Raw genomic sequence first — 24,412 nt, forward strand, 5'->3', positions numbered from 1 at the left:
GCTGGCTCAGATCCATGATATCCCCATACCGAAAGCGACGTTCCAAAGAGCAATATGCCTTTAAGTTTAGTGGGTATTATTGATGTTTAATTCGAGAATGTATGCATGCATGTAAGCACATACCTACATGATGTGTTTAAGTACCTGCTCCAACTGTACAACTTTGGCCTCTCAGCTCGAGGAATAACCTTTTTTACTTTAACCCGCGCACCGACGGGGGTCTGCGCCAACTTAGTACCGACGGGGGGGGGGGCGGATGACCACCCCCCCCCCCTGAGATCTCGAGAACGAAGCAAGATAGCGACAAGCGGTAAACGGCATCGGATACGCACGGTCAAGATCTACAATTTTTACTAAGGTCATTTTCAGGTCAGGTCAAAGATGACGTCACAGGGGTCGAAAAAGTCAAAATGGCGGCGCTAAATATGGAGAGAGTTTTTCTCGAATAACTTTCGAATTAGTCAAGATAGGAACAAACTAAGGGCATCATCGTGATCCTCTCGTCAATCCGCATCGAATGATATATATGTTGACCTCGAAAGGTCAAGGTCAAAGGTTGACCTCAGGTCACGTGACCTCGAGGTCATCATGTATATCATTCGATGTGTCTTGACGAGCTGAACACAATGAGACCATCCACGCGTCTGTATCTTGTTCCTGTACGGAGTTATTGGCCAAAAACCTTTGGTGACCTTTGATGACGTCACATGACCTCACAGCTGCCCAACAGCAAAACAGACCTCAAGGTAGTGAAGGTTGATCGTATATGAAGTCATGTATGGTATATGGGGCCATTCCGACCCGTTTTAGTGGTAAAAACAGGGAGTTGATTTTTCCCCCATTGACTTATAATGGGGAGGTCGCGAAATTGACCTGACCTTAGGTCACCGATATCAAAATTCCGAGATATACAAATTGTAGCTACTAATGACCTAATAACACCCTGCGACTTTCAAAGGCCTCCGACATCTACTGTAGCTCTGGCACGGTGACAAAGTTGCAAAAAAGTGACTTGAGGTTGGGTCATTCAAAGTGACCTGGTGACCTGACCTTGAAAGGTAGGAGGTTCAAACTTGCACACCATGTGTAAAATTGATAAGGGAATAGTCATACCAAATTTCGCGGCGCTACGCGCCGCGGTTTTCCCGATATTCGCGAAAAACCTCAGGGGGGGGCGGATATCCGCCCCCCCGTCGGTGCGCGGGTTAAAGACAGCTTTTTAGTGACTAAACACTCGCACTTATACATATAGCGGGGTCGAACGAACCCCCTCCCGTTTTTTCGCCAATAATTCGCGCAAAAAGTGGCCGATCGCGACGAAACTTTCAGTACCCTCAAGTTAATCAATTTTACACATACTCTTAAAATTTAATGGCCCTGACCTCAATAACCTTTGACCTGTGGTCTGATTCTCGAGACCATGTTCGACCGGAATCGTAATTGGCGTATGTCGGCTGAGGCTCACATTATCCGCGCAATTTCCAATCTTTTTTGGTGTGGGTTTCAAGGTCTCGTGAAGGTCAGGTCAAGGTCATTGACCTTTGATGACCTTGCTTCACTATTTCGAGTTTTGCATGTTTCTAGGGTAGTTTCTGGAGTTGATTTCGAATTCCCATTTGGAGATTTATGAAGTACCTAGTTTTGGTGCCCTTGTATGCTACGAAGCTGTCAATAGTGGTCAACACCTGCTATGGATGGCCGGCAGGTAACCTACTGGTTGACCTGACCTGACCTGACCCGACCTGGCCTAAATACATTAAGACATCAAAGGTATGTGATCAAAGCTAACATAAACTACGTGTTCAGCACCCCGCAAAATCCCTTTTTCAACCTCACTTTACGAACTTCCAGCAAGTCCCGATTTTTCCGATTTTTGGGTCATTGACCTGACCTGGAAGGTCAACCAGTGACATAAATAAGACCATAAAATTGGGTATCATCGGCTTACTTTCGTCGCGGGCAACGCGCTCGTTTTTTTCTGCGAAGCTCTAGCTCCATCACAGGCCAAACGGCAAGGAGAGTCCAACGGACCCCCCCCCCCCCCATATACGTTAGACGCTGGCAAACACGAAAACGGGCGAGGGTTGAAACGAAGGAGAAATATACGAGCGAACGAACCGCGCAAGCGAAGCGAAATCTTTTTAACCCTTGCCAGCACAGGCCATTTTGCGTCCTTCGACGGCACACGACCCCCCGACCCCCCTCGCGTTTCGCCCCTGATCGAGCTAGAGCTTCGCGAAAAAAAACGAGCGTGTTGCCCGTGACGAGAGGAAGCCGATGATCCCAATTTTAGGGTCCTAGGTCATCGGTTGACCTTCCAGGTCAGGTTAATGACCCAAAAGTCGGGAAAATCGGGACCTGTTAGAAAGTCGTAAAGCGTGGCTGCTACGAGGGTTTTCGGGGTGCTGATTACGAATATCATGTTAGTTTTGATCACAGATGATGTCTTCATGCATTTAGGCCAGGTCGGGTCAGGTCAGGTCAGGTCAACAAGTAAGGGTATTCGTAGTAGGTAGGTGGCAACCGCCTCTGACAGCTTCGTACCATCTTACGAAGGTGCCAAAACTACTTCGTAAATGTTCATATGGTTGCTATTAAATTCGAATTCAGTTCCATCCAAAACTGTCCTAGAAACATGTTAAACTCGAAAAAGTGAACCGAGGTCATCAAAGGTCAATGACCTGACCTGACCTTCCGGTGACATTGACACCCACCCTAATGCATGGGAGCAACATCATGTCCCATGTTTGAACGCCTAAAACCACGAAAAGACTGCAAACGCGCGGCTAATGCGAGCCGACATACGCCGAATCGCGATTCCGGCCAAAAATGGTTTTGAAAAGTAGGTCACAGGTCAAAGGTCATTAAGGTCAGGGTCATGAAAATTTGAGGGGAGGTGTAACATTGATTAACGCGAGAGTACTGAAAGTTTCGTCGCGATCGGCCGCTTTTTACGCGAGTTATTCGCGAAAAACCTTAGTGGATGGTTGCATACACCCCCCCCCCCCCCCTCCTTGTGGCGGCGTCCGTCGAGGGTTAAGCAGTCGAAAAAAGCACTTTTGGACAACTGACATGCGCAAGAGACGTGGAAGAACAGTAAAAACAGCTGCAATGCGTTCAGTTTTACATTAGGCAATCGATTGGGATGCCACATGAGTTTTACCGGTCAGGTCATGAGCTCGACCTTAAAAAATGTTCATCTTTGGAGGTCAAATTACACACCATTCTACACCATTGGACGAGAGAGACATGATGCTAGCAGAGCTGATTGTTTTTAATGCCTATGTACCCACAACAATGACAACAATGCACCGCTGGGCTACGCTTCGCTTGCGTTCCAGGACCGTAGTGACGTCACAGGAAGGGACGCGGGCGGACCGCTGATGACCCGCCCGCTGTCAAAGGGCGGGCTGGGTTTGACGGGCGCACAATAGCGGCCGCGCGCGTGTTCCTGAAAGCGATAGCGAAGGCACGGGCGCCGGAAGGGTTGGACGCTTTGACCCTCTCCCAGACCTCCCGCTGTTACTGCCAAGGTTACTGCTACTGAGGAGGAAAATAAGTGACGGTGGTATTCACACAGGCTTTTCACTAATTTCTGAGGTTTCACACGTGAAGTCAATAATTCTCGTCTCCTACATAGAGATACTTGCACGAACACTAAGGTAACCGGCCTGTTAGCTTGAAACGCCGCCAGGGAAAAACATACTGCTCCATGGTATAATCTCTTCCACGTGTGACCGGTCTGGAGCCTTTTCGCATTAGATCGATGCGTGTTTTTATCGATATAGGATCTCCATCGATCTTAGAATTTGCGATCTGAATGATGGGGTGGAGCAAGATTAGAATGGGTCTGAGGCCAGGACAGTAGAATCGGAGTTGAACCCAGAGTCACCAAAATCTTACTAACTCCGACTCCGGAGTAGAATCGACATCGCTAACTGAATGGCTCAAAGTTATACCCGAAGCGGAAGCCAGTCTGCCGAAAAATAGCCGTTTTCACGACGGGCTTTCTGGCGAGTGGACTTATATGGCAGTGTATCATGGGCTGGGCTAGGTCACGGGCTGGGCTGGGCCCTCAAATATAAATAATCGATGGGCTGTGGTGAGTGTGGATGGGCTGGGACAAGGACTGTAAAGGAGGTTCGCGGCTGAGCTAAAAACAAAAACTAGCTTATTACTGCGCAAGACTAAAAAAACGAATGAAAGCATATATGTGCAATGTGCATTGTGCATGCTGCTCCCAAAAGATTGTTTCTTTGCGCCTATTGGTGACATATGTAATACCTGTTTGGTGTCCATGATCCATTCATTTTTGACGGGCTAGTCCGGGCTGGACGGGCTAGACCGGGCTGGGCTTCAACAATTTTACTATGCATGGGTTCGCGCTGGGCCGGGCTGTCAACCCATGGGCCTGGGTCGGGCTGGACTGGGATTTTGCGGCCCGTGGCGAACACTGTTATATGGACTAAATCTACAAAAATCTCTTTAACAGCAAATATGTTCATATCATGACTTTATTTTAGTGTTTTAACCCTATTCCTGGCGGGCTCCGCCGGGACAAGAAACTGGCGCGGGGGGGGGGCCGATTCGGCCCCCCTTCAGATCACAAAAACTACACATCGCAGCGACAAACGGCGAACAGCGTTTGATAGGTCGTTTAAAGATCTACAACTTTTACATTAACTATTCTCAGGTCAGGTCAATATTGAGGTCACCAGAGGTCATCAACGATAAAATGTTTTGGAATTAGTTACCTATATAACTTTTAAACTAAGAAACATAGAGACATAAAACCAATACATTTTTGTTGCTCTCGCCGAGGCGATGCGAAATAAGTATGTGATGACCTTCACAGGTCAATTTGAAATTTGACCTGAGGTCAAGGTCAGGTCATTCATCAATGAGGTTGTGGGGTATGGTCATGCTGCATACCAAACGACGCGCCTTGACCAGGCGAGCAGTTTGGTACCACTTACAAGTCTTTAGCACCATCATGTCGTGATTTATTGACAGAAAAACGATTTATGACGCCACATGACCTCAGATGACCTTTGCCGGTGCCCCTGTCAATTAGCGGCACCAGGATTATCACCGATGAGATCATCTTCCATAATACTGAAAGAAGTGGGTGGTTTTGACTCGTTTACACGAAACAGGAGGCGTTTCAATATTTTCCCATAGGCTTGCAACGTAAAGGTCACGAGTCTGGCCTGGCCTCAGGTCACAGATATGAAAATTCTGAGATATACAAATTGCACATACTGGTACCCTAACTTAAGCCTGAAGAGAAGAAATTGATCGGTCAAAAACTCTAGCTCTGGCGTGGTTGCAAACTTTTATGAGGTAGGGTCACCAAACCGCCTCTAGTGACCTGACCTGAGGTCAGATCAACTCAAAATTTTCAGAAATGTTGCGTAAAAGCCTTTTAGGAAAAGTCAGAAAATTTGAGCTTCCTAGCTCAAAGCGTTTGGGAGAAATAACCAAAAAACCTCAGGGGGGCTCCTGAGCCCCCCGCCAGGAATAGGGTTAACCCGCGCCCCGCTGGAGGGGGGGGGGGGTAGAATCTGCCCCCTCCAGTTTTTCGCCAATAACTTCTAAACACGGTACGCCAGCGACGTCAAACTTTCAGCACCTTATCAAACATCAATTTGACACGTTCCCTGAAAATTTGAGCGAAATCCGTCGGAAAAATTGAGAAATTGACGTTTTAGTGACATTATATTCGCCATTTTCGCCTCAAAAACCGCAAAATTTCAAACGCCGCCAACATCTTCATTTTTAAAGGAATCAAGACGTAACAAAAAGGTTATACGTGATTCTACTTTGTCTATCAAATGACTATCTCGGTTTTTTGAAAATTTCGGATTTTGGCCCAATTTTTTCCAAAAAGCTGACTTTTTGGGAAAATAATTACAAAATCCAAAAATTTGAGTGCATCAAAAAAAACGGAATATATGTCAGAGAAGTGGTCTATGTGCACCTACATACCAATTTTTAGAAAAATCGGTTCATAAATGTGGGAGTTATTCAAAATTTTATGACGTCACGAAACACACAATTTTTGAAAAAAAATGTTTTTTTTAAAGTTCTAGACCTCGTACGGAAGCAAAAATAGCACCATTCGATTTGCCGTGAAAAACTGCATCAGATAGACACCTTTTTAGACCTAAACAACCAACTTCAAAATTTGACCTCACTTGACCTGACCTTGACCTGACCTCGACCTGAAATTCATCCAGAGGTGGTCCATATCACTTATTGAGTGTGCCTATTGAATTCTATGAGTAAAATGACCCATAAACATGTGTCGCACATGCCCTTTTCTATATTTTGTTTTTGGTGACCTGACCTGACCTCACCTTGACCTTGACCTTTGAATGACATTGTATGCAACAAATATTGTCTTCGTAGTCTAAGAACACGTTTTGGGCAATCAGTCTCAGTCCATTCTTCGGCAACTACGTTGCAAGGCCGATACTGTAAAAACTTGCATTTTGTACCCCTGACCTGACCTTGACCTGACCTCTGACCTACTTAAGCCAAAAAATTTGGGCTCTTAAGATCCGCCTTGTTGAGAGCTTTCGATTGCCGTTTTCCCCGCCTTTCTTCAGGGGTAGTTGGATGGACCCGCGTCCCGCCCCCTCGGTTTTTCGCAAATAATCTCGCTCAAAAAGCGGACGATCGCGACGAAACTTTCAGTACCTAAGAGTTGATCAATTTTACACATACTCTTTTTCTTTCATGAACTTGACCCAAATGACCTTTGACCCCTGGCCTTTTTCTCGAGACCATGTTTGACCGAAATCGCGATTCAGCGTACCTATGTCAGATCATATTATCCGCGCGTTTCCAGTCTTTTTTGTGTTGTAAACGTCCAAACATGTCAAATGATGTTCGTCCCATGCGGCATGCATTACGGTGGGTGCCAAGGTCACGTAAAGGTCAGGTAAGGGTCATTGATCTTTGAGGACCTTGATTCACTGTTTCGAGTTTTACATGTTCCTGGCATCCGTTTGAACATTTACTTAGTAGTTACGAGCGAGCGAGCGCAGCGAGCGAAGTGAGTTTTTTCAATATAACGGAAAAATCTCAGTATGAGCGGCCCAGCCCGGCCCGGCCCGGCCTGTAACGCTTTTGAGAGGCTTATATCTCAGCAACCGCTAGACCGATTGGCTTGCGGTCTTTCTTTTTTTTTTTTGCTGGGTAGCCCCATCCCTTCTACCCCGTAATTGACTACTTTTGATACATCTCAGTGACCGTCGTGGCACGTGCCACGTGAAAAGTCAAGGGTGTTCAAGCTGTCTTGCAAAAGTAGTGATTTTGAGAGGCTCGTATCTCAGCAGCCGCTTGGGCGATTGTCTTGCGGTAATTTTTGTAGGGTAGCTGCATCCCTTCTACCAAAGGTCGGATACTCTTGATCTATGTGAGTGACCCCCACTGCACGTGCAAAATACAAAAAGAAGAGGTGCCAAATTTGTTCCCATTTGCATTCCCAATTTGCAGGATCTAGTATCCATTTTGAGTCTCACAACTTGTATATCTCGGATTTTTCCTAAAGGTCATATGAGGTCAGGTCATTTTCGTGACCCCACCATCATAAGTCAATGGGGAAAAATGAAAACTGCTATTCTGGCGCCGGGAACGATCTCCAACTATCTCAAGCACAGAATCGTGCTTTGATGCACTCCTTGCACGGTAACATGCGTCAGTTTTGCAATGTTGCCTTGCGCGACGTCATTTATGACGTCATTAGGGTCATATTAGTTTTTCGTCAATAAGTCCCGATCAATTTGAGCTAGCGAGTCGGGAAAGCAACAAATGGACTCAGGAAAACCTGCCGAATCGAATGATATGCGATATGACCTACTTCGACCAATGTCGTGACCTGGGGGCGCTGACCTGACCGTGACCTGAGGTCAACACCTTAAGTTGACCTCACCGAAACAAAAAGTATACCATTCGACGCGCCTGAGCGAGCGCGAACACGATGCTGCCAAAATCGCGACTCTGCGGCCGGTTTTTGATAAGTTATTCACCAAAAAACGGAACCGTACCTTGGGGCACTTGACGGTTTCTCATCAATATATTATTCATTCTGAGGGATTACATATTTTTGTTAGTCTACGACAACTGCCAATAGGAATCCGCGCGTCTGAATCTTTTGTCATTTTTCTTCTGATCGTCGACATATTTAACGATATTTATCAGCGTGTTGGGGTGGGCCATCACCGGCCATGTAATAAAATGAATACTGTGTAGGAAGGGGTACCTAATGATAAAAATGTTGCCCTCTGTGACGCCACTGTAGCTCTCGGGCGAACAGTACAGTATGGCCACAGAGAAAGTCACTCAAAACCCCCTGCCAGACCAACACCATCCATATGATATTCAGGTCGACGGCGAAATAAAATTGACCGGGTAGGTACATCGTTGATGTCCTCGATAGCATGCAACTCGGCATCAATCTGCCTCAGGGGCCAGGGCAGCCACCAGGTCCGGGGTCTCGACGTCCTCAGCTCCCCTGACGCAGGCTAAAATAGTGGATGAGCGTTTGGCTAGAAGGGGGCGGATAAGCTCAACTGTCAAGTTAACCCGCGCCGTGCTGATGGTTATAGTTTTCCTGTATGTTTGATGCAGTCTTGCAATGCAATCCAGCCATCCAAGAAACTTTGCGCGAGACGTTTTCTTGGATGGTTTTCTTGGATAGCTTGATTTCACCGAGGGCTTCTGTTTTAAAGAAAATTTGTAAGCTTTGCTGAACTGTTAAGTAATTAGAACTGCCAGTATTTCAGTATTTAACGTGTAGTTAATGTTACTGTATTTTATTTATGCATATTTCGGCCTTTTTTAAGCAAATAGCGAACGATATTAAGAAACATACAGGAAATAATAGATATCTAGGACTCCAAGGCCGTATAAGTTTTAGGACTCTACCATGACGAAATCTAGTAATCTTGTTCTATCTTGTATGTTCTAGTAATCTTGGACGAAATATTTCTATCTCGAGTTTTCAAAGAATTTCATGCACTCGGCCAAGGCCTCGTGCATGAAATCCTTTGAAAACTCTCGATAGAAATATTTCGTTTTCGCGGTATCGTCCAAGAATGTATATTCCGTGTCGTGCTGAAGGGGAGGGGGCGTTTTCACACGTCTAACTCGGCTCCTGGGCCACGTGGTGACACGCGGTAAGTGGCATTCAAAGCAGCGTCAAAAATAATGAAGAAAATGGTTCATCGTTTTTTAAGTCAGGTGAAAGGTCAAGTCGCCAAAGGTCAAATTTTGCCTATTTCAACATTTTTTCTTCAAAAAGCGGCGCATAACTCGGGAACCAATTGAGCTACCCGACTCAAGAACCAATAGACGCAGCAAAACGGACGATGAGGCAAACGAAAGAACGCGACGAGACACTTACGATGAGCACCTGAAAGTTGAATTCAAGTTCAAGGTCACAGGTCGGGTCAAGGTCAGATCAAACACATGAAATTGGGCTTTCAGTAGCATGGGCCCAAAACACCTCTGGTGACCTGACCTTTGACCTGACCGAAAAAGTGACCTAAGTACAAATTTCGCCATTATTCCTTACGCTTTTTTCGAACGTCGCTTTCCCCGTATCGCTACATGGCCCAGGAGCCGAGCTAAAAGGAGGGTGTTCAAACTCCCCCGCCCACCAGCAGGGCGTGTACCTAATTCCAGGACCCCCAGCGGGGTGTGGGTTATGAAATGCATGCATCATGGTCGTGAAGTAGTCACAAGACATTGCCAAGATTCCATTCAAGATTTTGGAAACCGTAGAACCAGTATAACGCCTTTTGGGGCGACTAACGGAGTGAGCGAGAGGATGACCCTTGCACGTGCGAAATTTCGAGGGGGTACCTCCAGCTGACTTGTGCACGGCACCCTACTAACCGGTCTCTAGCGATGTGCCAAATTTGAGCACAATCGGCCCAGCCGTTCTCGAGATCTGGAAGCGGCACCCTGCACGTGCGCACGTGCAAAATGGGTCCCAACTGACTTGTGCACGGCACCCTACTAACCGGTCCCTATCTGTGTACCAAATTTGAGCGCAATCGGTCGAGCCGTTCTCGAGATCTGGAAACGACCCCTGCACGTGCGCACGTGCAGCAGCACCCCAATTCTGGCACATGGATGTGCATTGCCTAGTGGGTGCCTACCTACATGCCAACTTTCAGCGCAATCGGCCAAGTAGTTACCGAGATATTGCAACAATTACAAAAGTGACACCTCTTCGTTTTGCATGTGGCACGTGCATAAGGGGTCACCCACATGCATCGGGAATAGTGCAATACTTGGTAGAAGGAATGAAGCTACCCTACAAAAATTACCGCATGTAAATCGGTCAAGTGGTTGCTGAGATATAAGCCTCGCAAAAGCGTGACCACGGCCGGCCGGCCGGCCGGCCGCTCATACTCAGAAATTTCCGTTAATCTAAGGAAAGACTACGCTCGCTTCGCTCGCTCCGTAATCAAAAATCGAAGATGGCAGATGGCAATTTCATTGTTCATGGTAGGTATTGGCAGTCCAATGATGTTTACGGCATGTCTGTATGTCTATTCTGTGATTTTATACCCATGATTTTTTTTTTAACATGTGTCGTTTTTTGTCGAAAACTCAAATCATGACGTCACTAAAAGCTCGATATCTTAAAAAATTGGACCGATTTTTTGGAAACTTTGTCACAATAAATTTCTACAAATTCCCTACATGTACCTACCTACACAAAATTTGGCACAAAAAAAAACATCGTCCCTATGCTAAAATTCTGCACCAGCAACATTCCAAGTGTTCGTGCTTACAAACGAGCCAATTGTCTATATGGACTCTCAGCTGCTCCCGGGTCATGCGCAGCGCCTCGCCGACTGAGCGTAGCCAGCCAGGCTGAGGCGACAAGCCAGCCCGTCACCGCAAGAACGGCGCTGCCTCCCTCCCCCTTCTCCCGACTCCGTCCCCCGACCGGCGCGGCATTCCTCAGGCCACAATAGTGACTCCCCTCCCTCAGCTGACCCGTCCTCAGGTGCGGTGTACACTGGACAAATACCTCTGCGGGGCTGACGGGGTCCATGTTTGAACAAGGGATTAAGGGAAGCCTTCAAACATCTCAGACGGAGTTTTCGCCGAAACTACCAGCTAGCGCCATCCACTGGTGAACGGCGGTACTAAACTTCATTCGCTAGTTCCCGAAACGACACACCATGTGTTACACATGACTGACTTCACTGGCTAGATGGCCATAGTCTGGAGCGAAATGCATGTCATTGACCATGCGATGGATGAAACCATCGACCGAAAAACCAGACAGAGCATTTACAACCACCGGCCTAACCCTAAGCAAAATATTCTCTATAGCCATGGACCACAGCATAAGCAAGATAAAATGATATTGAATCCGACAGAAATGTCATCTAGAACCAGCCAGCACACTGACCAGCGCCCGTAGACCAGACCAAGGGACCAGACCATCAGTCAGACCACATGCCAGACCATCGACCAGACCCGCATCGAGCCGAGGCGGGGCCAGCGACCTGTGTCGCGGACCGGACCGACAGGTGGTCTTCCTCGCTACCGCTGCACGGTAGGCTGCACACCCAGCCAACAAAGTCACCGCGGTGTCCACTGAAATCTGGACCGGTCCCAGTGACGACGTCGAGCGACTGCGTGGACAGAGAGACTCAAGGAAAGCGAAAATAAGGAAGGTGTATCCATACATCAATGAAGAATATGTAAAATACCCTTAAATCAAAGGGTTACTTTGGTTTACTTGGTTGCGAGAAAGTGTCATGTGTGGGCAGGAACTTTCAAACATTATCAAAGTAAACAAGGCGATTAAAATGCTGGAAGTCTAGAATCACATGTAATCACAAAACTTGTCCTTTTGTAGCTACATTCCAACTCTGTCCCAAAACTGAAAATAATATGAAATGTCATCTCGCATTTGTCTTCGGCCGGCCTTCTTTTAGATGACAGCGCCAGTCCACGCTTGTTTACATCAGAAAACACCGTCTTATCGACATTCCAACGCCCACCTATCAGATGGGATGACATCAGAGTCCTATCTGCTGACATCACTAGAGTCTGCAGTCACTGGGGTCAATGAGAGGGAGTGACGCATCACACCACATCACATTAACATCACCAGCACATCACATCACATTACATCACATCACGCCACCGACATCAGTACACACCAGTGTGCGGTCGTCAGCCGCGCATGTGTCATGTTCCCGGACCTACCGTCCCCTGTCGGAGGGTGTGAGGGTCGCGTGGGACGCATGATTCACCTGAAAACCGGTCCTACTGCCACCCCAGAGCTGACCGGCGTCGCGGGCAGCCAGACATGTAAACAAGGGAGCCGCCGAGCCGTCGGCGCTCGAGAGCAGGTAGAGACACGCAGCCGGCTGGTGCCCTGAAGGTCGGTGATGGGAGCTGGATGCTCGGCGAGAGGGTGTGAATGCGTTTAGTATGGCATATTTCGTGCTAAAATAGAGTCCTGAACAATGAACATGCATTGTACCTACCGGCTAAGAAGTAGGTACTCGAAATGATTTTTGCCGGTGCAGCGCATAGGCGCACCACTTTCTGACAATGCGGGTTCCGCTAAGCCTCAATTCGGATTGGTGTTATTTGCCTATGCTCCGCTGCAGTCTTCTAGTAAACCGCCTGAATACTATGCCGTCCCGCAATGCACTTCTCCATATTTGGTGCTAGCGTTATGTGCGAGACTGCAGTCTCCATCCGCCGCCCAATTGGCCCGATGCCACACGTGGTGCTACTGCCATGTGGTGCGTCGCAGTCTCCGCCTGGCACGATCCGATGACGGCATTGTGGCTTATACAATAACGACCTCCGTCCTCCAGTGAAGAAATTGTCGTGATAATGTAATGCAGTTGAGTATCTCTTTGCTAGCTATCTGATAACCTCACTGCATATAATGCACTGTTGGCCAGCTTTTAAGCATAACTTCACTTTCCACACAGTGTTTCTTTTTTACATTCGTCGTTAGAGTGGTCCAACCGAAAACGGATGAAAGTAAACGCTACTATAAAACTTTGAAACTCCTTTGTATGTAGTTTCACGAACAATGAATCAAAACCACCGCCATTTGCAATGCAAAGGTAGCGTCAGGTGCACATAATAGCCTCTTCTGCTGTGGAAAGCCCTCGTGGAAAATCTCTTTAAACCCACCCTAGATCATCAGCTTGACCGCAGATGTTTTCAGCCTTACTTGACAGTGACACACACCGTATAATACGCTCTCAATATCACTCTCCTCAAAAATGTCCACCGAGACGCCAGCTGTTGGCACAACTGCCGCTCTCCTCTATCTATGCTGGGAGTTTCTCCACTCGCTGACGTATGCGCGGACGTTTGCAGAACGGTCCACCCGCTGTGCGCCGCCCGCGCGGTGCGTGGGGCGGGGCGGGGCGGGGATGGGGAGGGGCGGGTGGGGACCGGTATTGTGCGAGAAAGCGGGCCGCCAGTGCGTGCGGCGTGGACGGCGAGGGTGTGTGGATCTAACCCAGTTGTGGTCGCCGTGTAGGCTCCACCGCAAACTGCCGGCGTCCAGTGGAAGCATGGCGGATCGACGAGCATCACAAATAGCTGAAAAACCGCGAGACCGAATTAGGCAGACCTCAGCAGACCAGAATGACAAATTGGCACACTACCCCAGAGGCGATAAACCGCATCCGACCACGCCAGACTAAAGCCTAAATATCGCAGTGGTCTCGGAATTCGTCAGACCAAAGCTAGCCTCAAGCAACACTTACGGGCTCAACGAATTTCCTCTAAAACACTCAGTTTGGAGCCGTCACGGATGCGTTATGCTGTTTTATAATAAAACCCGATGTAGGTTAAAAGAGTCTACAGCACTGCCTTTTTATCTTAATGATCATTGAGTTTTACAAAATGATTGACTACCGATGCAGAGACTGTTATCAGTTATTACCTTTCGAACTAATTTATGATTCGACATAATCGGCATACCCCAGAAACAGTATCATATAATCCAAGCATCAGTGGTATGAGGGACATCTCAGCCTGTTGATCTGAATCTTAAATGGAATGTCATATGACACAACTGCATAGCACGAATATCATTTAATCGGGTCACTCGATGACAATCGGTCTCTTTAATAGCCTACGTCGCAGACAAAGCTTGCCCAGTACCATCTGCAGAGGCACGTACCCCACCCTACTATAGATCACGCCCAGCGGACAGCGTGTGCCGGACTCCGGCCCCAGCCCCGACCTCGTCCCTACAGATCAGGTCACGCCTGAGCTGGTGCGGGCCGTGTCCCACGCGTCCCTGACACGGGACCAGGCCGTCACTCCCCCGCCCCGCTGCTGGACAAAACAGGGCCACTGCCACGGTCTTTTGGTAGTCCGGCGCCGCCCACAGCGTCGACCAGCGTACTGCAGTTCCCACAGCTGGCCGCGGGCGGTCACCCGAGGCGGCACAGCGGCACAGCAGCGCACTGCTGGCCGCTACTCGGCCCGAATGACCACCGTGATGACGACACCGATCTCACGTCACCACCTCACCGCCGCCGCCGCCCGCGCGGCTCCGTGCAGTCACGGGCAGCGTGACCTCACGCGCTCCAGAGTTTCAGTGCACGATACCGTGAGCTGTCGCACCGTGATGTGTTATGACGCCATCGCGCCGCAATGGTGCCTGGTGTTACAGAGCTTTGTGCGTGATTCAGTGGTGGTGCCAGACGGGGGAACGGAAGAATTTCCCCCAGACACACCAGGGCAGGCCCTATCGCCTGAAATATCAGTCAGCCCCTGTCCCGGATTTGGTTTGACTACGCCTTTGTATCAAGCTCAGGTTTGGGCCCTATACCTGATTCGAAGGTATTTGCTCTACCTATAACAAGATGACCTTTGCTGTAAAATTACGACTTTGTGCTGTAAGCCTCGCCGTCTCCTTTCCAGTTCCCTGTTTCTGTCTCCGGAACAAAGTCTTGTCTCGTGTCCCAGATATATGGCCACAATGTGTTAGCCCTGACCCTTTCCTGCTCGCCACCCGATCCACTCTAACCTCGTCACGCGACTGGGCAAACCCGTCACGAACCAGGCTGCTGCTAGACCGGGAGTGCTACTGTGCCAACCCTTCCATGTTCCGCCAATCTGTGACAGTGCAGCTCGACAGCCGAGCGGTCGCCCTTGGCCGCGCCGGCCTCGGAAGGAGGCACGTGCTTCCTGACTCCACCCTAAATGAACCGTTACAGCCGACACGGTTTGTTGTGGAACTAATTCGGGGAGTGACTTTCTGCTAGGTGTTTGTGCTGGTGTTTTTGGTGAGTTCCTGAGCTTGCAGGGTTGGTGTTGGCGAGGACAGGAAGTTGCAAATGTAAAATTAGCGAATGGCATGGGGATATTAGGGCAAACGGTCTACATATGTTGCATTACATTCCTTGGCAATACATAAAATGTACATCAAACTAGACATCTATTTCCTTCGAAAAAAAAAAAATCTTCCTCCTAGGTCGCAACTAACTATTTTGTCCTTTCACCTTTAGCAGCGGGTGGCGGCAGGGACCGCTCTGTCATGACCACCTGACTATTCTGACATTCATCCGTCCACTGAGCCGTCCCAATGCGTCACAGTCGATCCCATCCACCCTCCGCGCCGGCCGCCGTGCCAGGCGGAGACGGTGATCGGCCGGCGGGGCTGCGGGGCGGCCCAGCGACCCACTGCCAGAGTCCCCGGTCACGGGCGTACCGCGCAGCTGCTCGACCACCACATCAGTATTCCGACCCGGGGAGGGAGGGAGGCGGGGCGGGGCGCCCGCCGAACCAGCACCGTTAGTCGGCGCGCGCTGTCGAGCCGCCGCCGAGGCGTCAGCAAAGAGCCCCGCGCTACCGCGATCGGCGAGCCGTGGATAACCGGACGAAAATGGCGGCACGTGGGAGGGCCACTGCCGACTGGTCCGCGATTCGGAACTGGTAGGCGTCAAAAGGCTGGCTTATAGCTGGTGGCAGCCGATTTAGAGCCGGTTTTGGCTAGATATTTCAGTGCCTTTGAAAAAAAATTATTTACGTTGCATTTTTCGAAGAAAAAAATCTTGTATATCCTTTGCTGTGTAAACAAATCTGACCAACAATTACAATTACAGTTACAATTACAGCCATTATCGTGGATTTGAATTTTTCAAAATCGCAAGTTGAGGTGACAATACATGATGATTGCTTTCATTTCTTTTCCCTACTTTTGCAGTCGTCGATCCAAATCGTGATGTTGACCAGCTTTCTCGATTGCATTCGTTTTCGCCGAATTTCACAAAGCAGACCTCCGCCCCGGCGGGGTGTGGTAAGCTCGTGAGCCTCGTTGTCGTATTTCGATCACGCCCGGCACGCCGGACCAAACCACGGTGATCCTGGGCTGGCAGTGCCGGTCGGCCCATCACGAAGTCACGCACGCCTCGTGCTGCTCTGCCCCGGCGAAATCGGCACACAGGAAGTGTCCCGCTGTCTCCCAAAACGCACCGCTCGGTCAGGATGTGACGGGCAATGTCCCACGGCACGATGCCGCCCATGAGTGACATATCCGCCTGCCCGCCGCGCCCGCCGCTAGAGAGGCCGGCCACGGCGGTGACCGCAATGGGCCCCAATGGGCGTCGGACTGCCTTCGGGGCAGCTCAAGTGGCCCCGGCAGGCCGACGAAAACACTGTGACGTGCTTGTGGCCAAGACAAATAGGGTCACTGGATTGGAGCCGGCGCGCCGGCCGCCACGCAGACGTCACCGTGAGGACCGGCAAACAAAGAAAAAGCAGGCCGTCACGACGGATCCGGGAGGGAGCAGCTAGGGCGGCGCGGTCACGGCGTTGAGTGGCGCGAGTTTCGGTGTTTGTGGGGCGTTTTGTGAGGCGGACTTGATGACTTTGCATCCGAGCTACCAATGGAAAATCTCGTTTGATGGATGCTCTTTGGTCTCCACTCCAGACAGTTAGTTTTTATGATAATGGCTAAGTCAGCGATGAAAGGTTGTGTTTATGGTGATTGGTCGGAAGCTAACAGCCTGAATCGATTGGAGGGAACATGCATAATCAAGTCATCTTTATTTACCTTTATCAAGTTTCCCGTTAGTGACTGAGACTTCCGAGGTGAAACGCAACGCTCAGGGCTTAATCAAACCGATAGGCGGCTATCACGGACCGGTCGAAAGCCGCAGCATTAGCCTGGCAGTTAAATTCTACCGAAAGGAAAATCGATTGAATCAACAGCGCCGTTTGCCTCAGCTTACGAAGGCGGGGCAAATTGTTTGCTGCGCAGTGGTCATGGTGACATCATACGGCTTTCTTATAACACCAAAACGCCGTTTTGCAGCTTACCTTCACCCACCTATTTGGCTACTGCAGCAATACGCTAAGTTGTGGAAAGAAACATGATGCCATGGCCATGTTTCTTACCCCTAATGTCACGTAGTAGCCCTGACGAAGAAACGGCTATGGTGAGGGTAGAGCCTGTTCACTACGAACCAGCGGGGGCGGCTCCATGAGAGAGCCGGCTGGCGGGGGCGGGGGCGGGAGCGGGGGCGGGGGCGGGGGCGGGGGCGGCACGCTGACCTCGACGACGTCAGATCGTGTCGTGCCATCCGGCGCCTGTCACCGTCTCCCTCCCTTCGCCTCCGTCCCAGGGACACGCTGCAGAAAGCCTGCATGGCGGCAGGGCGCTCCCCGGCCCCGAGCTCCACGGCAACTCTTTAGAAAAGCAACGTGCATGAGCGGAACAAACAGCACTGCAGACGGTGCACATAATGCAACCCAAACCGACATGGCGGACTTGGAGCGCACTTGTAATTACCGGCAGGAGATTCCTCGCACGTTTTAACTTGTTTTCTGCAGCTTTTGCCGGTGAATGACTTAGAACTACACATGTCATGTGTGCAATGTGTTACAAGCCTTGACGCGCATGACCTTTGCATTCCACACAACAAAACATCCTCTCATGCGTCACAACTAAACTCACTCAGTACCAAACAAACAAAAATAGTACACATCACCTGAATGCGGCCAGCTCGCTCCAGAGGCCGATTGTGGCCGCTCTATCCGGTAAAGTCGCCATCTAAAGCCGGTCGGTCTGGCCCGACGGAGCCGGTTCTACCTGTCCAATGTCCGTCTTAGTCGTGTTCGGCCTGGTCACTGGCTCGAGCTGTGCGGTCGGCCTCGTTCCGTTCCGTGACTCTCTGCACGCATCGCCGTGGCAGAGCTTTGGATCTCTGAGAGACGAGCTTCCCGGAGATTGGAGCTGGGAAGAGAGGGTGAACGAGAAACTGGATACGAAGGCAGAATTATTCAGCCTGGAAATACTGAGTCGAGGCAGGAGATGTAAAAAGCATGTGCTCGGGACTGGAACAAGTCGATAGCGTGACATCACCGCAACCGCAGACTCGTCATTGGTATTATGTGGCATCCCACTCTGTAAAACCGGCCACCGCAAGCACCGCACGAAGAGATGTGCCATAAACCTAAACAGAAAAGCCGCGGTGTCTTCAATGACCGCGGTTTTTCACTTCGACAAAACAGGCAGGCCGGTAGGTAGGCAGGCTGAACAAGGGAATGTGTTGTCACCACAGGGTCTTTGCGAGGGGTTACATCATTGTAACAATAGTACCATCACCACTACACTGACTGCGTAACACTGCAGAACAATGCCAATACGAGTGGCGACCGCAACCGAGTAGGTCCGCCATAAAGAGAGAATGCAACTCCACATAAGACAGAAATTTTACATTCAGCGCGGTAGTATGGCCTGTGACTGCAACTCGGTGTTGGGTAACAACACTAGTTAGAGGAGTGCAAGCTCGAGCTGCAGAGAAGCATCAGAGCAAAATGATGTCCAGCGTTTTGCAATGCAAGTTATCAATTACATCTTTTCTTTTCTAGTTTTGAGGGCACATTCGTCTTCGTTTGACATTGCTGTTTCATACCGGTTATTTTTCCTAAATGAATCAGCCTCATCCTAAAGCCTTCCCCAGTCCCTGTCAACCTTTCCTCCACCTTTGCTTCCGCCTCAGCCCTCACACCAGAATCACTCAGTGTCATCAAAATAAGTGATTTATAACGTCTCGAAATCCCCACGCGTCTCACCATATAGCCTCATCCTCAGCTTCACTCTAACATAATTCTAGTTTAGCTCCAGTTTTCGTCCACCGTCGTTGAACCCACACTGCGCGGGACACCTCCGAGTGCTCTCCTCGGGCTCATTACCGATGGAAGTTGCGGCTTTCGGTCGCGCACACTCGTAAACAGACAATAGCTTTCTCTGCAGGTTTGGTGAGCGCCGTTGGCCGCGGAGTCACCGACCCCCACCCCGCGCCGGTCGGTTTCTCCCGATGTGGCCGTGGGTGCGCGCCTTCAGTCCTATCTCGAGCGCAGCGCAGACGCCACTCGCAGACGATTTCGATCATTTGGAGCGCTGCTGGAAACTAGCGCTGCTTTGCAGAGGATTTGGAATTATGGACGAGGGGAACGACCTTCAGACGCCAGAGACCACAGTCCGGTGACATTCACAGCCGTGGAAGGTCAAATGGCGTGAGCAGCTGCGAGGAGGTGACGGTGACTTGCTCCGGTGGATAGCGTCTCGATTCTGCGCTTGGCTGATAGGAAGAGCGTCGCCCTCGCACTAGCCAGTCACTCGACCGTGTCCGTGTGAGGCCCGAGGGCCCGGGAGACTTCACGCTTTCCTACTGGCCTCTGATTGAAGCGGCCAGCGGCGGTCGGTGGCAGCCACCGTAACCGGGAGGTCAGCGGAAAGATGAGCCGGTCGACGGAGCCCGCAGACTTTCACCGAAAATCAGCGGCTGCAGATCAGGCGGCTGATTTGAGAGCATCTGGTTGACGTTCAGGTAGACAGGTTTCGGCGTAACATCACTGATATATTGTGAATTTCGGTTCCAAATATTCAACGCTCCAGATTATGGAAATGCTTGCATGGTATTGACTCAGCAGCATTAGATATATATTTCTCCGTTCATTCAATGAAACAAACAGTCTCTGGTCAACGACGCAAACCGAGGGGCGACAATGATATGTGCCCCGTGTGCGCATGTCAGTCCCCTATCGAGCGGCTCGGGAAAGGCAGCTCGCCCCTGTCCTTGGTCACCGGACCAAGCGGGAAAATTCCTCCACCGCAACCCACGGCCGATGTCGGATGGCCGCGAGCTCCGTTATGTGAGGGCCAGAGCCATTGGTGATCGGACAGATCCCCGGTGCACCGTGCTGGCGATGCGACATTGCCCGGTGCACCGCGCTGTCGCAGTGCGACATATGACAGCAACTGGCCGTGGCGCCCCTCTGAGCGAGTCTGTGGCCCCGAACGGTGTCGGTCTCGGGTATCGCTGGTGGAACTGGGCTACCGCGGTCAAGGTGGACGGTGGCCGCTCTGTTTTTGTTGCAACTGACTGTTGCAATATGGCGACTTATGAGACCTGCTTGGCTAATGAGATTGCATTACCGTGGCCTGTCTCCACACGGTCAGTTTTGTAATCTGTCACGCTAAGCGGTCGGTTAGGAAGAGTGGTGTGTGGACTCCACTCCGATCCCATGAGTACGGGATCTGATCCTCTGACCCATGAAGTTCAACAGGATTAAATGTGGAGTAACTGAAAGTCGGCAGACGTGATGTCCGGCAGTATTATCAGTCAGGCGCAGATCAAGAGCAGTTACCGCTTTGCTTCCTTGTTTTTGCGAAACAATGAGCTGCTTGCGCAGTGATAATTCTGTATATACGTTGCAGCTGCTGCCAAAGCTTGAAACTTTTCAAAACAAAAAAGGTATACTACGTAAGTATATAGGAAACCGGTATTGCGACAAATATCATTTTCTTGCTCCTATTTAGTCCCAAAAATGTGTATTGTGTCCAGCGGCCAGCAATTTTGCCCAAACCTCCACACCACCACTTCGCCATTCTCTCGTCCCAAGTGTGAGCACTCTCACCCTAGGTGTGAGTGTGCTGCAACCGCGACCACCGGCGCGGAAACCGCGACCATCGCCGCAGCTCAACACACGGCGGTGACGAAAAACCCGACCCTCTGGACGCATTGTCCGCAGCCCAAAAACGCTCGGATTACCACAGTGGTTCTGCTTAGGTACTGCTGTGACCGAGGCTATCACAAGGGTGACGAACTTCGCCCACCTAACGATGCGCATATGCATAAAGAGTATGTTTCTTAACCTTCGCCCCAGTGGGGGGGGGGGCATATGTTACCACCCTGTCGCGTTTTTTCGTATAAATAAAAAACCGCGGCGCGTAGCGCCGCGCCGCTTGGGATAGCTTTTGGTATATCAATTTTGGACAATGTGTGAAATTTTTGACCCCAGGTCATATCAGGTCAGATCACCAGGTCAAGTTAACTGACCAAGCCTAAAAAGAAGTTTGCAATCATGTCCAGCCTGCAGTGTTTGTCAGAGAAGTTTTAAACTTGGTGGATTACATAATGTTATGGGTGCCTACAATTTGTATATCTCGGATTTTTTATATGCGTGACCTAAGGTCAGGTCGGTGGCGTGACCTTTCCATTATAAGTCAATGGAGAAAAACGAAAATGCCTCTAGATCCGTGTGTACGCATAGGAACAGTTCAAATATTTCAGGATAACAATGATTTGGACCATCCGTGACGACCAAGGTGTCTTTTTTGCTGATAGCCTCTTGAAAGGTCATCCGAGGTCATTTGAGGCTACAAACAGTTTTTTTGCCAATAACTCTCGATTGGAAAAAGATAGAACGCTGGGGTTGGCCTCATTGTGTTTGTCATGCCGAGACGCATCGACTGATATGCAACATGACCTTTTCCGGTCAGGTCATGACTTTGACCTGAGGTCAAATTTTGAAGTTGACCTTTCAGGGTCAAATTATAGTTCATTCGACGCGTCTCGGCGAGAGGAACACGATTCTGGCATTAGAATGACCTAGCTTTTTTTAGTCAAAAGTTATTGCCGAAAAACACTTTTCTTAAAAACAGCTATTTTTGGAGTTTTTGCCCTCTGGAGGCTAAACCGTTGACCTGTCATTTTTTATGATGACCTTATCAAAAGAAGAGTTCAAAAGCTATCGATTGCTTTTCCCAGCGTTTTTCTAGCTATCATAGTTTCTGAGATAATGTCATGTTTTCTGAAAAATATAATGACAATTCGCAAATTTTGACCTTTGATGACCTCTGGTGACCCCAATATTGCTCTAAGATGAAAAATGACCGAAATACTTTCAAACGCACGCATCAAGAGCTATCGACTGCTTTTTACCGCGTCTTTCTAGCCCTCTTAGTTTTTTAGTTAGAGGTGGGTGGTAACATATGCCCCCCCCCCCCCACTAGGGCGAAGTTGGCGGAGACCGCCACTGGGGCGCGGGTTAATTAACCTTCGCCCCAGTGGGGGGGGGGGGGCATATGTTACCAACCTGTCGCGTTTTTTGCGTGTAAATAAAAAACCGCGGCGCGTAGCGCCGCGCCACTTGGGGTAGCTTTTGGTACATCAATTTTGGACAATGTGTGAAATTTTTGACCCCAGGTCATGTCAGGTCAGGTCACCAGGTCAAGTTAACTGACCAAGCCTAAAATGAAGTTTGCAATCATGTCCAGCCTGCAGTGTTTGTCAGAAAGGTTTTAAACTTGGTGGATTGCATGCTGTTATGGGCGCCTACAATTTGTATATCTCGGATTTTTTATATCCGTGACCTAAGGTCAGGTCAGTGGCGTGACCTTTCCATTACAAGTCAATGGAGAAAAATGAAAATGCCTCTAAATCCGTGTGTACGCATCGGAACAGTCCAAATATTTCAGAATCACAATGGTTTAGTCCACTCGTGATGACCAAGGTGTCATTTTTGCTGATAGCCTCTAGACAGGTCATCCGAGGTCACTTGAGGCTACAAACAGTTTTTTGCCAATAACTCGCGATTGGAAAGAGATAGAACGCTGGGCATGGTCTCATTGTGTTTGTCTTGTTGAGACGCATCGACTGATATGCAACATGACCTTTTCCGGTAAGGTCATGACCTTGACCTGAGGTCAAATTTTCAAGTTGACCTTTCAAGGTCAAATTATAGTTCATTCGACGCGTCTCGGCGAGGGGAACACGATTCTGGCAATAGAAATGTCGTGGCTTTTTGTAGTCGAAAGTTATTGCCGAAAAACACTTTTCGAAAAAACAGCTATTTTTGGAGTTTTTGCCCTCTGCAGGCTAAACCGTTGACCTGAGGTCAATATTGATAATGACCGTTTCGAAAGAAGAGTTCAAAAGCTATCGTTTGCTCTTCCATACGTTTTTCTAGCTACCATAGTTCCTGAGATAGCGGCATGTTTTCTGAAAAATATAATGACAATTGGCAAATTTTGACCTTTGATGACCTCTGGTGACCCCAATATTGCTCTTAGGTGAAAAATGATCGAAATACTTTCAAACGTACGCATTGAGAGCTATCGACTGCTTTTTACCGCGTCTTCCTAGCCCTCTTTGTTTTTGAGTTAGAGGTGGGTGGTAACATATGCCCCCCCTCACTAGGGCGAAGTTGGCTGAGACCGCCACTGGGGCGCGGGTTAAGAGCTTTACGAGTTAAAACGGCCTTCAGACTGTTACCAAAACATTTTTAAGAAGCATTCTTCCTGTGAGACCACTGTGATAACACTGCCACTTAACTCCACGCTTCTGGCAGTGAGAAGAAGGGTTTTTGTGTGCGGCTTTTAGGGTGCGTTCGTCTGGAACGTGGCAACACAGAGGCGCGATGCGTTCGGCACGCGACACGAGGACGCGTCCTTGACCCAGCGATCATCCGTAAACATTGACGGCTTTGACGGACCGTCACCCGAAACCGACACAATGAAAGGCCGCCACAGTTCGTGGATGACGCCCGAATTATGGAACAGACGCACATGACGTTCCATGGATTATAAATTGAATTTATATTTTCAAAGGTATGCGCTGAAGGTTAGCAGAGCTGTTGAGAAGAAATACATAAAATTTAGCATACCGAAGACTATTTGACTTGTCAATGCCACGGTCACGGTGCGAAATTGGATGCATTGTCAAATGAGAATAATTAGAATTTTGTCATTTATTTGTCATTTGTCATAACATTTGGTTAAAATGTCATGAACTCATATACGAGACATAAGCATTGTAAGTAAGGTAATGCCCGACTGTTGCTATGACCGACTGGCTTGTGAGTTGTGACACATCTCGCTAAGGCTGATCTAAACATCAGTTGCTTAGACCACCACCATTGCTACATCGAGATAAATCAGTAAAGTAGCCTTAGCGCCACGGCACTAAACGTCAACATTATGGGATTTACCTTGATCCATGAAGTTGCACCACAGGCGACATGAACCTACAAACCTCTCACGATTGTAGTAAAGACGTCATCATGCGTTGCATGACTACTGATTTCTTAC

At 49.2% G+C, this 24,412-nt stretch overlaps 1 protein-coding gene across 1 annotated transcript in view; it reads left to right on the forward strand.

Annotated features, from left to right (window-relative positions):
* Positions 1–24,412, forward strand: part of LOC122393487 (nascent polypeptide-associated complex subunit alpha, muscle-specific form-like) — a 65,687-nt gene that overhangs the window by 11,803 nt on the left and 29,472 nt on the right. The window lies entirely within an intron of this gene.

Source organism: Amphibalanus amphitrite, unplaced genomic scaffold (assembly GCF_019059575.1).
Source record: "Amphibalanus amphitrite isolate SeventyFive unplaced genomic scaffold, NRLGWU_Aamphi_draft 000024F_arrow, whole genome shotgun sequence".
Lineage (NCBI taxonomy): Eukaryota > Metazoa > Arthropoda > Thecostraca > Balanomorpha > Balanidae > Amphibalanus > Amphibalanus amphitrite.